This window comes from Stegostoma tigrinum, chromosome 21, assembly GCF_030684315.1.
Source record: "Stegostoma tigrinum isolate sSteTig4 chromosome 21, sSteTig4.hap1, whole genome shotgun sequence".
Lineage (NCBI taxonomy): Eukaryota > Metazoa > Chordata > Chondrichthyes > Orectolobiformes > Stegostomatidae > Stegostoma > Stegostoma tigrinum.
Window position 1 is genome coordinate 2,429,730 of NC_081374.1, and position 17,948 is coordinate 2,447,677.

A 17,948-nucleotide genomic window follows, 5' to 3' on the forward strand; every position below is an offset into this window, starting at 1 on the left:
GTGTGTGTGTGCGAGAGTGCGTGTGTGCGTGTGTGTGTGAGAGTGCGTGTGTGTGTGTGTGTGTGAGATTGGGAGAGAGTGCGTGCGTGTGTGAGTGAGTGAGAGAGAGTGCGTGCGTGTGTGAGTGAGTGAGTGAGAGAGAGTGCGTGCGTGTGTGCGCGTGTGAGTGAGTGAGTGAGAGTGCGTGTGTGTGTGTGTGTGTGTGTGTGTGTGAGAGAGAGAGTGCGTGTGTGTGTGTGTGAGTGAGAGAGAGTGCGTGTGTGTGTGTGTGAGTGAGAGAGAGAGAGAGTGCGTGCGTGTGTGTGTGAGAGTGCGTGTGTGTGTGTGTGTGTGTGTGTGTGAGATTGGGAGAGAGTGCGTGCATGTGTGAGTGAGTGAGAGAGAGTGCGTGCGTGCGTGTGTGAGTGAGAGAGAGTGCGTGCGTGCGTGCGTGTGAGTGAGTGAGTGAGAGTGTGTGCGTGTGTGTGTGAGAGTGCGTGTGTGTGTGTGTGTGTGTGTGTGTGTGAGTGGGAGAGAGTGCGTGCGTGTGTGTGTGAGTGAGAGAGAGTGCGTGCGTGCGTGTGAGTGAGTGAGTGAGAGTGTGTGCGTGTGTGTGTGAGAGTGCGTGTGTGTGTGTGTGTGTGTGTGTGTGAGAGTGGGAGAGAGTGCGTGCGTGTGTGAGTGAGTGAGTGAGAGTGCGTGCGTGTGTGTGTGAGAGTGCGTGTGTGTGAGAGTGCGTGTGTGTGTGTGTGTGTGTGAGTGTGCGTGTGTGTGTGTGTGTGTGTGAGTGAGAGAGAGTGCATGTGTATGTGTGTGTGTGAGTGTGTGAGTGAGTGAGAGAGTGTGTGTGTGTGTGTGAGTGTGAGTGAGAGAGTGAGAGAGAGTGCGTGTGTGTGTGTGTGTGTGTGAGTGGGAGAGAGTGTGTGTGTGAGTGAGTGAGAGAGAGTGCGCGCATGTGTGTGAGAGAGTGCGTGTGTGTGTGACAGAGTGCATGTGTGTGAGACAGAGAGTGCGTGTGAGAGGGAGTGCGCGTGTGTGTGTGTGAGAGAGTGCATGTGTGTGTGTGAGAGAGAGAGAGTGCGTGTGTATGTGTGTATGTGTGAGAGAGAGTGCGTGTGTGTGCGTGTGCGCGTAAGAGAGAGTATGTTTTGTGTGTGAGAGAATGAGAGAGAGAGGATGTTTTGTGTATGAGTGTGAGTGTGTTTGTGTGAGAGAGAGAGAGAGGATGTTTGTGTGTGTGTGAGAGAGAGAGAGAGAGAGAGAGAGTGAGAGAACGGCTGTGTGTGTGTCTGTGTGAGAGAGTGACAGAGTGTGTGTGTGTTTGTCTGTGAGAGAGAGGATGTTTTGAGTGTGTGTGTGTGTGTGTGTGTGTGAGAGAGTGAGTGAGTGAGTGAGAGTGCGTGCGTGCGTGTGTGTGAGTGAGAGTGAGAGAGTGAGAGAGAGTCCGTGTGTGTGTGTGAGTGAGAGAGAGTGCGTGTGTGTGTGTGAGTGAGAGAGAGTGCGCGTGTGTGCGCGTGTGTGCGTGAGAGAGAGAGAGAGAGAGCGCGCAAGAGAGAGAGAGAGTGAGAGAACGGCTGTGTGTGTGTCTGTGTGAGAGAGTGAGAGAGCGTGTGTGTGTTTGTGACAGAGAGGATGTTTTGAGTGTGTGTGTGTGTATGTGTGTGTGCGTGAGAGGATGTTTTGTGTGTGAGAGAGTGAGAGAGAGCGGATGTTTTGTGTATGTATGAGTGAGAGTGAAAGAGAGTGGATGGTGTGTGTGTGTGTGCGTGTGAGAGAGAGTGAGAATGAGAGATTGTGCGTGTGTGCGCGTGTGTGAGAGAGAGGGGGGGCTTTGATCTGACACACTATCATTGCTACATTGCGTCAAAATCCTGAGTTCCACAGTGCAGCTGTAGCAGTGATAGTGTAGTAAACAGACAGCATGTTAACACTCATTCACATTGTACAAACATACGCGTTAAAAAGTTCATCACACAAGCAAACTGTAAGAAAAAAAATCAACATTGAACTTTTTTATTTTAAAAGTGAAACCCCAGCTGGTATTTCCCCAGTTTGTTCAGACTTCATTTCCTTTCAGTAATGCCTCCATAACACGGTCACTCCAATTTTTAATCACTCCAAAAACTCCCTTTTTTTAAAGAGCTTTCTGTTACTTGTTCTGAGTAAATACATTGGGTTGTCTTTGTATTGTGAATTATCTACGCTCACTCATTGGAAGGAGAAGCCGAATAAACACAAGAGGATGAAATGAACAGAAGGATGTGTTGCTGGGGTGTGTGTTGATGAGGGTTGGGAGGAGGGATATCTGGTGCAGAAACACTGGCACGGACCTCTTGGGCTTGTTTCTGTGCTGTAACCATTCAATATACGCCTTTGTTGGGAGGATAGAGCCAGTACCAGAACAGCACAGCACAGGACCGTTGGTCCACAACATTGTGCCAAACTTTTACCCTAATCCTAAGGTCTATCTAACTTCCACCCTTACCTTATATTATCATCCACTTGCCTATCTCTGAGGCCGACTCCACTACCCTCTCCGGCAATGCATTCTACACAACTACCACATGCTGAGTAAAGAACCTACCTCTGATGTCTCCCCTATATCTTCCTCCACTCACTTTAAAACTATGCCCCCTGGTAATAGCTACCTCCACCCTAGGAAAAAGTCTCTGGCTCCCTCCTCTATCTATACCTCTGATCACTTTGTACACCTCTATCAAGTCACCTCTCATCCTTCATTGTTCTCAATAGAAAAGCCCTAGCTCTCTCAACCTATCGGCATAAGACCTTCCCTCCATTCCAGGCAACATCCAGGTAAAACTTCTCCACACCTTTTCCAATACTTCCACATTTTTCCTGTAATGAGGCGACCAGAACTGGACACAATACTCCAGATGTGGCCGAACCAGGCTTTTGTATAACTGGAGTTAGCATAACTTAACGGCTCTTGAACTCCATCTGCCTATTAATGAAAGCCAACACACCAAACGCCTTCTTAACAAGTCTATCCAGCTGGGTGTCAGCTTTTAGAGAACTGTAGACATGAAGCCCAAGATCCCTCTGTTCCTCTACACTGCCAACAATCTCTCTGTTAATCCTGTATTCTGCTTTCAACTTTGTCCTTCCAAAATGAATCACCTCACACTTTTCAGGGCTAAACTCCATCTGCCACTTCTCAGCCCAGTTCTGCATCCTATCAATGTCCCTTTGTAACCTAGAACAGCCCTGTGCACTACCCACAATGTGACCCACATACCTCGACCCTCCCCAGAAGTTTTGAAGATGATGAGCGGTTTTACTGGGGCAGACAGGGGGAAACTGTTTCCATTGATAGGGGAATCAATAATCAGAGAGACACAGAGTAGAAATAATTGGCAAAAGAATCCAGAAGAGAGATGAAAAGACTTTTTAAAAACTTGGTGATTGTTATAATCTTAAATGTGCTGCCTTAAGAGCAGTGTAAACAGTTTCAATAGTAACTTTCAAAAGGAACTTGGACAAATACCTAAAAGGGCCAAATATTTTCAGGATTATAGGCAGAGAACAGCAACATGAAACAACGGAATATCTGCTTCAGAGAGACAGCTAACACACAACGGGCAGAGTGGCATCTTTCTGTGTTGCAAGAGTCGATAGTTGTACTTAGTAACTGAGGCTGAGAGAGTGCTTGGTAGACTTAAGTGAACTGGAGCTGTGGTCAAGCAGACTGCTGAAAGTCACTGTCCAGTTTTGGGCATTGGTGAGAAATCTGGCAGAGGGCATCTCTGGAGCCCCAGCGTAGAATTAACACTTGCAGGACATGCCAGCAAGAAAATGAATGCAGGGACAATATACAAAGGCAACACAACAGATCATAAGCAGAATGATAGATCAATGCCAAAATCTCAAGAGCTCTCCACACTCCTTCACAGAATTTCAGAATCCCCCATTATAGTGTCAGGTTGTCTCTTGTCTAGAATACAAAACTTTACTTTCCTGCCTACAGCCTACCCCACATATCAATCATTCTGAATAAGGGACTCCTAACTCTGACTTTTAACCCTCCGAATGAGGAATATTTACATCAGCTCATCTTAAATGACCAGTTAATCTGAGACTGTGCCCCTATGCTCTTACCAATGTGAGATACATTGGCCTCAGTCCCTTCCTGAGTCAATGACTTTGATTATAAAGAGCTAAGCCCTACAATGCATTCTTGCAGCACTCCCTGAGTGACAGACTTCCAGCCTGAAAATGATCCCTTCAGTGCTGCTTAATTTTTGGTCCATTAACCAAACCTCAGTCTGCATCATATACAACTCCAATCCCATGAGTCCTAATATTGTGTAGTTGCCTCTTCTAAAAACCTTATGAAAATCCAAATGTCTCAAACAGCATTTTTGAGTTCATGAATTTGTGCTGACTCAACCTTATCAAAAGATTCCTTTTCTTCTCTGAGCCGCCAAATCCCAAATAATAGGCTCTAAAATATTTCCTTGGTGCTAGCTATGAGGAGAGATTGGGCAAAGTTGGTTTGCTTTCACTTGAATGTCAAAGGATGAAGGGTGACCTGATAGAAGTTTACACAATTTTGAGAGGTATGGATACATTTGATAGGCAGTGTCTTTTTCTCAGGGAGCAATGTCAATGACAAACAGACATAGGTTCAAGGTAAAAGGAAGAAAGCTTAAAGGAAAAGTGAGGGGCAAGTTTTTTTTTAAACCCAGAGGGTGGTAAGTGCCTGGAATGCACTGCCAGAGGAGATGGTAGAAGCGGATTAAGAAGCATCCTGACAAATACATGAATAGGCAGGAAATAGAGGGATACGGACAGTTTAGAGGCAAGAGGTTTTTCAGTTTAGAAAGGCATCGTGTGTTGGCCCAGTCTTAGTGGACAAAGGGGCTGTTCATGTGCTGTAATGACCTTTGTTCTTTATCTGGTATCAGGCTACCTGTTCTTTAGTTCCCTGTCTTCCCTATCCCTCCTTTCAGACAGAGCAGCATTAATTTTTCAATTCAGCCAGACCATGTTAGAATCTGGGAAATTGTGGAACATTAAGACTAGTGAATTCACTATCCATATAGTCATCTTCAAAACCTTGGAGAGTAGGTCATCAGAAGCAGGAATTTGAGATAACAAGGTGTAGAGCTGGATGAACACAGCAGGTCAAGCAGCTTTTCTGGTCCTATAATGCTGCTTGTCCTGCTGTGTTCATCCAGCTCTACACCATGTTATCTCAGATTCTCCAGCATCTGCAGTTCCTACTATCTCAGGAACAAGAATTTGTCATCTTTAGTCTTATTGCTTTCTCCAATGCTATTTATTTACTCATTTCTCTAAGTTCCTCATTTTCTCTGGACCCTTGTTTCACTATTATTTAAAGAATATTTTTTGTTACACTGTAAAGACAAAAAAAATTTTTTAACCTCATTCACAGAATGAAGGTGTCACTGGCTGGGTCAGCACTTATTGTCCAGAAGGGCATTAACTGTCAACTACATTGCTGTGAATCTGAAGTCGTGTGTAGCAGATTTCCTTCCTGAACGGACATTAATGAATGCAAAGGTGTTTTAAACTACAAACTATTGGATCAGCATTGTTATTTTCAATTCCAGACTTTTATTGAATCCAAATTTTAACCACCTACCATGGTGGGCCATGGGTCCAGGTCCCAGAAAATTAGCCCAAGCTCTCAATTATTAACCGAGAAACAATACCATTACACTGCCACCTCTCCTATGCCAATTCCTGTGTGGCTCAGACAAGAATCTGGAGACTGGTACTGAGATTCTGCTTTCAATTGGACTCAATATTCAAGCCTGCTCAAGGGCACATATTCCAAGATCTACAACGGATATTGGTTCCTACACAGACCATGACAACTGGGCCTTGTTCCTTCCAATCCAAGTTCAACTCCAGCCCAAAAAGATATCATGGACCCTAGCACCATGCAGTGAACACAGTTTTCAGTGTTTTTTTTTAAATTCATTCACTGGGCATGGGTATCACAGGCTAGGCCAGCACTTACTGCCCAAAACTGACTACCCAGAGGGCAGTTAAAAGTCAACCACATTTGGTCTGGAGCCTAGACCAAAATGGCATTAGGGTTCTTTTTTTCCCAACAATCAACTCATCATTCGATTCTAGTTTTCAGAATTTCTTTAGAAACATATTCCATCATGGCAGGATTCAAACCCGGTGCCCATGACATTCCCTGATTGTAACAGTGAGCTAGCAGGTTCGAACAGCAGGGTACAGGATCAGGCTTGCTGAATACACCGCCTTCGATTACCACCCGGTTCCGCCGTGACCTGCTTTCTGTTGTTTATTTCACGGGCAAACTTCACTCTCACATCCAAGCAGAAAACCCAAGTCATTATCTAGCACTGAGCCGGCCTCGCCTTAGCTCCCTGTCCCTAACCATCGCCTCATTTAGGAGCACGTGAATAAATACAATTCAAAAGTGCTTGGGGTGGTGGAGGGCGCTATATAAATGCCGGTTGTCAGTGCAAAAGTTATCCGAAGTCTCGGGATGATCAACAGATCAGCCCCGGCCCACAGGGAATGTGCTGCAGGAACTCTACCGAACACAAGATTAAGTTTCTCTAAATTGGCAGGTAGGGCTGGGGGGAAATGAGGAGATCAGTTTTTGACGGTTCCAGATTGCTGTCCCGGGATTTAATCCTCAGGGATCGAGTAAACAGCAATCTCTAGAGGTCGCTGCCTGTTACTCCCGTGTTAGACCCGGACCCATCTTGTGGCGGGATATAAGTATCCGCGATAGGAATTCGGCAGCGGCGGAGAGAATAACAACACAGGGGTAGCGTTCTTCACATTCTGCTCTCTTAACTTGCTGTTCCTTACAATCCCGGAATTTGCTGCGGGTGATGCAGATCTACCATGTTGTTCAAATGCCTTTCCTGTTCAGTACTTTCTGCAGCGGTTAAGTAATCTCGCCTGGCACTCAAGGACAGCTATCATGATAATGACATCTGTCAAAAGTTAAGATTGATCCCTCCGGCAACACTGTAGCCTCGCTGGTTCCTCTCCACATATCACTAACTGGCGACAATGAAACCCAAATGTAGCAGCTACACTTTTCGGGAATTCGGTCTAATTCTGTGTAAACCCATAGTCACTTACCGCTGAAGGTCAGGAGCGGAGCTTTCGCCGCAGCGTGTGTTGTTTGGATTCCCGTCCCTGCCGCCAGAGGTGGGTTTTACTAAAACTGACGCAAGATTCCCCCCTGCAGCTGATCCGAGTCAGTTTCAGTCACCTGCTGGGCCAGGCCCCGCTCAGAGGGATGCTGGGGATTGTAGTCCAACATGGGATCATGTACGCATACGAACCACCACAAAAACGATTGAGCAGGCTGCCAACGGTGTGATAAGCAAGGACTGAGAGATACGGGGCCGTAAACACTCACTCACAGATACAGGGCCGTAAACACTCACTGACAGAGACAGGGCCGTAAACACTCACTGACAGATACAGGGCCGTAAACACTCACTGACAGATACAGGGCCGTAAACACTCACTCACAGATACAGGGCCGTAAACACTCACTGACAGATACAGGGCCGTAAACACTCACTGACAGATACAGGGCGGTAAACACTCACTCACAGATACAGGGCATAAACACTCACTGACAGATACAGGGCCGTAAACACTCACTGACAGATACAGGGCGGTAAACACTCACTCACAGATACAGGGCATAAACACTCACTGACAGATACAGGGCCGTAAACACTCACTGACAGATACAGAGCCGTAAACACTCACTCACAGATACAGGGCCGTAAACACTCACTGACAGATACAGAGCCGTAAACACTCACTGACAGATACAGGGCATAAACACTCACTGACAGATACAGGGCCGTAAACACTCACTGTCAGATACAGAGCCGTAAACACTCACTGACAGATACAGGGCTGTAAACACTCACTGACAGATACAAGACGGCAAACACACACTGACAGATACAGGGCCGTAAACACTCACTCACAGATACAGGGCCGTAAACACTCACTGACAGATACAGGGCCGTAAACACTCACTGACAGATACAGGGCCGTAAACACTCACTGACAGATACAGGGCCGTAAACACTCACTGACAGATACAGAGCCGTAAACACTCACTGACAGAGACAGGGCCGTAAACACTCACTGACAGATACAGGGCCGTAAACACTCACTGACAGATAGAGGGCCGTAAACACTCACTGACTGATACAGGGCAGTAAACACTCACTGACAGATACAGGGCAGTAAACACTCACTGACAGATACAGGGCCGTAAACACTCACTGACAGATACAGGGCCGTAAACACTCACTGACAGATACAGGGCTGTAAACACTCACTGACAGATAGAGGGCCGTAAACACTCACTGACTGATACAGGGCCGTAAACACTCACTGACAGATACAGAGCGGCAAACACTCACTGACAGATACAGGGCCGTAAACACTCACTGACAGATACAGGGCTGTAAACACTCACTGCCAGATAGAGGGCCTTAAACACTCACTGACTGATACAGGTCCGTAAACACTCACTGACAGATACAGGGCCGTAAACACTCACTGACAGATACAGGGCTGTAAACACTCACTGACAGATACAGGGCCGTAAACACTCACTGACAGATACAGGGCCGTAAACACTCACTGACAGATACAGGGCCGTAAACACTCACTGACAGATACAGAGCCGTAAACACTCACTGACAGATACAGGGCCGTAAACACTCACTGACAGATACAGAGCCGTAAACACTCACTGACAGATACAGGGCCGTAAACACTCACTGACAGATACAGGGCCGTAAACACTCACTGACAGTTACAGGGCCGTAAACACTCACTGACAGATACAGGGCCGTAAACATTCACTGACAGATACAGAGCCGTAAACACTCACTGACAGATACAGGGCCGTAAACACTCACTGACAGATACAGAGCCGTAAACACTCACTCACAGATACAGGGCCGTAAACACTCACTGACAGATACAGAGCCGGAAACACTCACTGACAGATACAGGGCCGTAAACACTCACTCACAGATACAGGGCCGTAAACACTCACTGACAGATACAGGGCCGTAAACACTCACTGACAGATACAGGGCCGTAAACACTCACTGACAGATACAGGGCCGTAAACACTCACTGACAGATACAGAGCGGCAAACACTCACTGACAGATACAGGGCCGTAAACACTCACTGACAGATACAGAGCCGTAAACACTCACTGACAGATACAGGGCCGTAAACACTCACTGACAGAAACAGGGCCGTAAACACTCACTGACAGATACAGGGCCGTAAACACTCACTGACAGATACAGGGCCGTAAACACTCACTGACAGATACAGCGCCGTAAACACTCACTGACAGATACAGGGCCGTAAACACTCACTGACAGATACAGGGCCGTAAACACTCACTCACAGATACAGGGCCGTAAACACTCACTCACAGATACAGGGCCGTAAACACTCACTGACAGATACAGGGCCGTAAACACTCACTGACAGATACAGAGCCGTAAACACTCACTGACAGATACAGGGCCGTAAACACTCACTGACAGATACAGGGCCGTAAACACTCACTGGCAGATACAGGGCCGTAAACACTCACTGACAGATACAGAGCCGTAAACACTCACTGACAGATACAGGGCCGTAAACACTCACTGACAGATACAGGGCCGTAAACACTCACTGACAGATACAGAGCCGTAAACACTCACTGACAGATACAGAGCCGTAAACACTCACTGACAGATACAGGGCCGTAAACACTCACTGACAGATACAGGGCCGTAAACACTCACTGACAGATACAGGGCATAAACACTCACTGACAGATACAGGGCCGTAAACACTCACTGACAGATACAGAGCGGCAAACACTCACTGACAGATACAGAGCCGTAAACACTCACTGACAGATACAGGGCCGTAAACACTCACAGATACAGGGCATAAACACTCACTGACAGATACAGGGCCGTAAACACTCACTGACAGATACAGAGCGGCAAACACTCACTGACAGATACAGGGCCGTAAACACTCACTGACAGATACAGGGCCGTAAACACTCACTGACAGATACAGGGCATAAACACTCACTGACAGATACAGAGCCGTAAACACTCACTGACAGATACAGAGCCGTAAACACTCACTGACAGATACAGGGCCGTAAACACTCACTGACAGATACAGGGCCGTAAACACTCACTGACAGATACAGAGCCGTAAACACTCACTGACAGAGACAGGGCCGTAAACACTCACTGACAGATACAGGGCTGTAAACACTCACTGCCAGATAGAGGGCCTTAAACACTCACTGACTGATACAGGTCCGTAAACACTCACTGACAGATACAGGGCTGTAAACACTCACTGACAGATACAGGGCCGCAAACACTCGCTGACAGGTACAGGGCCGTAAACACTCACTGACAGATACAGGGCCGTAAACACTCACTGACAGATACAGAGCCGTAAACACTCACTGACAGATACAGAGCCGTAAACACTCACTGACAGATACAGGGCATAAACACTCACTGACAGATACAGGGCCGTAAACACTCACTGACAGATACAGGGCCGTAAACACTCACTCACAGATACAGGGCCGTAAACACTCACTCACAGATACAGGGCCGTAAACACTCACTGACAGAGACAGGGCCGTAAACACTCACTGACAGATACAGGGCCGTAAACACTCACTGACAGATAGAGGACGGTAAACACTCACTGACAGATACAGGGCCGGAAACACTCACTGACAGATACAGGGCGGTAAACACTCACTCACAGATACAGGGCATAAACACTCACTGACAGATACAGGGCCGTAAACACTCACTGACAGATACAGGGCGGTAAACACTCACTCACAGATACAGGGCATAAACACTCACTGACAGATACAGGGCCGTAAACACTGACTGACAGATGCAGGGCGGTAAACACTCACTCACAGATACAGGGCCGTAAACACTCACTGACAGATACAGGGCCATAAACACTCACTGACAGATACAGGGCGGTAAACACTCACTCACAGATACAGGGCATAAACACTCACTCACAGATACAGGGCATAAACACTCACTGACAGATACAGGGCCGTAAACACTGACTGACAGATACAGGGCGGTAAACACTCACTCACAGATACAGGGCCGTAAACACTCACTGACAGATACAGGGCCGTAAACACTCACTGACAGATACAGGGCTGTAAACACTCACTGACAGATAGAGGGCTGTAAACACTCACTGACAGATACAGGGCGGTAAACACTCACTGACAGATACAGGGCTGTAAACACTCACTGACAGATACAGGGCATAAACACTCACTGACAGATACAGGGCCGTAAACACTCACTGACAGATACAGGGCTGTAAACACTTACTGACAGATACAGGGCATAAACACTCACTGACAGATACAGGGCCGTAAACACTCACTGACAGATACAGGGCCGTAAACACTCACTGACAGATACAGGGCCGTAAACACTCACTGACAGATACAGGGCCGTAAACACTCACTGACAGATACAGGGCCGTAAACACTCACTGACAGATACAGGGCCGTAAACACTCACTGACAGATACAGGACGGTAAACACTCACTGACAGATACAGAGCCGTAAACACTCACTGACAGATACAGGGCCGTAAACACTCACTGACAGATACAGAGCCGTAAACACTCACTGACAGATACAGAGCCGTAAACACTCACTGACAGATACAGGGCCGTAAACACTCACTGACAGATACAGGGCCGGAAACACTCACTGACAGATACAGGGCATAAACACTCACTGACAGATACAGAGCCGTAAACACTCACTGACAGATACAGAGCCGTAAACACTCACTGACAGATACAGGGCCGTAAACACTCACTGACAGATACAGGGCCGTAAACACTCACTGACAGATACAGAGCCGTAAACACTCACTTACAGATACAGGGCCGTAAACACTCACTGACAGATACAGGGCCGTAAACACTCACTGACAGATACAGAGCCGTAAACACTCACTGACAGATACAGGACGGTAAACACTCACTGACAGATACAGGGCCGTAAACACTCACTGACAGATACAGAGCCGTAAACACTCACTGACAGATACAGGGCATAAACACTCACTGACAGATACAGAGCCGTAAACACTCACTCACAGATACAGGGCCGTAAACACTCACTGACAGATACAGAGCCGTAAACACTCACTCACAGATACAGGGCCGTAAACACTCACTGACAGATACAGGACGGTAAACACTCACTGACAGATACAGGGCCGTAAACACTCACTGACAGATACAGGGCCGTAAACACTCACTGACAGATACAGGGCATAAACACTCACTGACAGATACAGGGCCGTAAACACTCACTGTCAGATACAGAGCCGTAAACACTCACTGACAGATACAGGGCCGTAAACACTCACTGACAGATACAGGGCCGTAAACACTCACTGACAGATACAGGGCCGTAAACACTCACTGACAGATACAGAGCCGTAAACACTCACTGACAGATACAGGGCTGTAAACACTCACTGACAGATACAAGACGGCAAACACACACTGACAGATACAGGGCCGTAAACACTCACTCACAGATACAGGGCCGTAAACACTCACTGACAGATACAGAGCTGTAAACACTCACTGACAGATACAGGGCCGTAAACACTCACTGACAGATACAGAGCCGTAAACACTCACTGACAGAGACAGGGCCGTAAACACTCACTGACAGATACAGGGCTGTAAACACTCACTGACAGATAGAGGGCCGTAAACACTCACTGACTGATACAGGGCAGTAAACACTCACTGACAGATACAGGGCTGTAAACACTCACTGACAGATACAGGGCCGTAAACACTCACTGACAGATACAGGGCGGTAAACACTCACTGACAGATAGAGGGCCGTAAACACTCACTGACTGATACAGGGCTGTAAACACTCACTGACAGATACAGAGCGGCAAACACTCACTGACAGATACAGGGCTGTAAACACTCACTGACAGATACAGGGCTGTAAACACTCACTGCCAGATAGAGGGCCTTAAACACTCACTGACTGATACAGGTCCGTAAACACTCACTGACAGATACAGGGCCGTAAACACTCACTGACAGATACAGGGCTGTAAACACTCACTGACAGATACAGGGCCGTAAACACTCACTGACAGATACAGGGCCGTAAACACTCACTGACAGATACAGAGCCGTAAACACTCACTGACAGATACAGGGCCGTAAACACTCACTGACAGATACAGAGCCGTAAACACTCACTGACAGATACAGGGCCGCAAACACTCACTGACAGATACAGGGCCGTAAACACTCACTGACAGTTACAGGGCCGTAAACACTCACTGACAGATACAGGGCCGTAAACATTCACTGACAGATACAGAGCCGTAAACACTCACTGACAGATACAGGGCCGTAAACACTCACTGACAGATACAGAGCCGTAAACACTCACTCACAGATACAGGGCCGTAAACACTCACTGACAGATACAGAGCCGGAAACACTCACTGACAGATACAGGGCCGTAAACACTCACTCACAGATACAGGGCCGTAAACACTCACTGACAGATACAGGGCCGTAAACACTCACTGTCAGATACAGGGCCGTAAACACTCACTGACAGATACAGGGCCGTAAACACTCACTGACAGATACAGAGCGGCAAACACTCACTGACAGATACAGGGCCGTAAACACTCACTGACAGATACAGAGCCGTAAACACTCACTGACAGATACAGGGCCGTAAACACTCATTGACAGATACAGGGCCGTAAACACTCACTGACAGATACAGGGCATAAACACTCACTGACAGATACAGGCCGTAAACACTCACTGACAGATACAGGGCATAAACACTCACTGACAGATACAGGGCATAAACACTCACTGACAGATACAGGGCCGTAAACACTCACTGACAGATACAGGGCCGTAAACACTCACTGACAGATACAGGGCCGTAAACACTCACTGACAGATACAGAGCCGTAAACACTCACTGACAGATACACGGCCGTAAACACTCACTGACAGATACAGGGCCGTAAACACTCACTGACAGATACAGGGCCGTAAACACTCACTGACAGATACAGGGCCGTAAACACTCACTGACAGATACAAGGCCGTAAACACTCACTGACAGATACAGGGCCGTAAACACTCACTGACAGATACAGGGCCGTAAACACTCACTGACAGATACAGAGCCGTAAACACTCACTGACAGAAACAGAGCCGTAAACACTCACTGACAGATACAGGGCCGTAAACACTCACTGACAGATACAGGGCCGTAAACACTCACTGACAGATACAGCGCCGTAAACACTCACTGACAGATACAGGGCCGTAAACACTCACTGACAGATACAGGGCCGTAAACACTCACTCACAGATACAGGGCCGTAAACACTCACTCACAGATACAGGGCCGTAAACACTCACTGACAGATACAGGGCCGTAAACACTCACTGACAGATACAGAGCCGTAAACGCTCACTGACAGATACAGGGCCGTAAACGCTCACTGACAGATACAGAGCCGTAAACGCTCACTGGCAGATACAGGGCCGTAAACACTCACTGACAGATACAGAGCCGTAAACACTCACTGACAGATACAGGGCCGTAAACACTCACTGACAGATACAGGGCCGTAAACACTCACTGACAGATACAGAGCCGTAAACACTCACTGACAGATACAGGGCCGTAAACACTCACTGACAGATACAGGGCCGTAAACACTCACTGACAGATACAGGGCATAAACACTCACTGACAGATACAGGGCCGTAAACACTCACTGACAGATACAGAGCGGCAAACACTCACTGACAGATACAGGGCCGTAAACACTCACTGACAGATACAGGGCATAAACACTCACTGACAGATACAGGGCCGTAAACACTCACTGACAGATACAGAGCGGCAAACACTCACTGACAGATACAGGGCCGTAAACACTCACTGACAGATACAGGGCCGTAAACACTCACTGACAGATACAGAGCCGTAAACACTCACTGACAGATACAGGGCCGTAAACACTCACTGACAGATACAGAGCCGTAAACACTCACTGACAGATACAGAGCCGTAAACACTCACTGACAGATACAGGGCCGTAAACACTCACTGACAGATACAGGGCCGTAAACACTCACTGACAGATACAGGGCATAAACACTCACTGACAGATACAGAGCCGTAAACACTCACTGACAGATACAGAGCCGTAAACACTCACTGACAGATACAGGGCCGTAAACACTCACTGACAGATACAGGGCCGTAAACACTCACTGACAGATACAGAGCCGTAAACACTCACTTACAGATACAGGGCCGTAAACACTCACTGACAGATACAGGGCCGTAAACACTCACTGACAGATACAGGGCATAAACACTCACTGACAGATACAGAGCCGTAAACACTCACTGACAGATACAGGACGGTAAACACTCACTGACAGATACAGGGCCGTAAACACTAACTGACAGATACAGAGCCGTAAACACTCACTGACAGATACAGGGCATAAACACTCACTGACAGATACAGAGCCGTAAACACTCACTCACAGATACAGGGCCGTAAACACTCACTGACAGATACAGAGCCGTAAACACTCACTCACAGATAGAGGGCCGTAAACACTCACTGACAGATACAGGACGGTAAACACTCACTGACAGATACAGGGCATAAACACTCACTGACAGATACAGGGCCGTAAACACTCACTGACAGATACAGGGCATAAACACTCACTGACAGATACAGGGCCGTAAACACTCACTGTCAGATACAGAGCCGTAAACACTCACTGACAGATACAGGGCCGTAAACACTCACTGACAGATACAGGGCCGTAAACACTCACTGACAGATACAGGGCCTTAAACACTCACTGACAGATACAGAGCCGTAAACACTCACTGACAGATACAGGGCTGTAAACACTCACTGACAGATACAAGACGGCAAACACACACTGATAGATACAGGGCCGTAAACACTCACTCACAGATACAGGGCCGTAAACACTCACTGACAGATACAGAGCTGTAAACACTCACTGACAGATACAGGGCCGTAAACACTCACTGACAGATACAGAGCCGTAAACACTCACTGACAGAGACAGGGCCGTAAACACTCACTGACAGATACAGGGCTGTAAACACTCACTGCCAGATAGAGGGCCTTAAACACTCACTGACTGATACAGGTCCGTAAACACTCACTGACAGATACAGGGCTGTAAACACTCACTGACAGATACAGGGCCGCAAACACTCACTGACAGATACAGGGCTGTAAACACTCACTGACAGATACAGGGCCGTAAACACTCACTGACAGATACAGGGCCGTAAACACTCACTGACAGATACAGAGCCGTAAACACTCACTGACAGATACAGAGCCGTAAACACTCACTGACAGATACAGGGCCGTAAACACTCACTGACAGATACAGAGCCGTAAACACTCACTGACAGATACAGGGCCGTAAACACTCACTGACAGATACAGGGCCGTAAACACTCACTGACAGATACAGGGCCGTAAACACTCACTGACAGATACAAGGCCGTAAACACTCACTGACAGATACAGGGCCGTAAACACTCACTGACAGATACAGGGCCGTAAACACTCACTGACAGATACAGGGCCGTAAACACTCACTGGCAGATACAGGGCCGTAAACACTCACTGACAGATACAGAGCCGTAAACACTCACTGACAGATACAGGGCCGTAAACACTCACTGACAGATACAGGGCCGTAAACACTCACTGACAGAGACAGGGCCGTAAACACTCACTGACAGATACAGGGCTGTAAACACTCACTGCCAGATAGAGGGCCTTAAACACTCACTGACTGATACAGGTCCGTAAACACTCACTGACAGATACAGGGCTGTAAACACTCACTGACAGATACAGGGCCGCAAACACTCGCTGACAGATACAGGGCTGTAAACACTCACTGACAGATACAGGGCCGTAAACACTCACTGACAGATACAGGGCCGTAAATACTCACTGACAGATACAGGGCCGTAAACACTCACTGACAGATACAGAGCCGTAAACACTCACTGACAGATACAGAGCCGTAAACACTCACTGACAGATACAGGGCCGTAAACACTCACTGACAGATACAGAGCCGTAAACACTCACTGACAGATACAGGGCCGTAAACACTCACTGACAGATACAGGGCCGTAAACACTCACTGACAGATACAGGGCCGTAAACACTCACTGACAGATACAGGGCCGTAAACACTCACTGACAGATACAAGGCCGTAAACACTCACTGACAGATACAGGGCCGTAAACACTCACTGACAGATACAGGGCCGTAAACACTCACTGACAGATACAGAGCCGTAAACACTCACTGACAGAAACAGAGCCGTAAACACTCACTGACAGATACAGGGCCGTAAACACTCACTGACAGATACAGGGCCGTAAACACTCACTGACAGATACAGGGCCGTAAACACTCACTGACAGATACAGGGCCGTAAACACTCACTGACAGATACAGAGCCGTAAACACTCACTGACAGATACAGGGCCGTAAACACTCACTGACAGATACAGGGCCGTAAACACTCACTGACAGATACAGGGCATAAACACTCACTGACAGATACAGGGCCGTAAACACTCACTGACAGATACAGAGCGGCAAACACTCACTGACAGATACAGGGCCGTAAACACTCACTGACAGATACAGGGCATAAACACTCACTGACAGATACAGGGCCGTAAACACTCACTGACAGATACAGA

General features: G+C 47.6%; 1 protein-coding gene across 2 annotated transcripts in view; it reads right to left on the reverse strand.

Moving 5' to 3' along the window:
* tfeb (transcription factor EB) overlaps positions 1–7,196 on the reverse strand; it is a 124,445-nt gene extending 117,249 nt beyond the window's left edge. Inside the window, exon 1 of one of the 2 annotated variants that reach the window (XM_048553490.2) lies at positions 7,102–7,196. The gene's annotated coding sequence lies outside the window, so the exon portion shown is untranslated. The remainder of the gene's footprint in view (positions 1–7,101) is intronic. The other variant, XM_048553492.2, reaches the window with a different exon arrangement.
* Between the last annotated feature and the right edge of the window lie 10,752 nt (positions 7,197–17,948).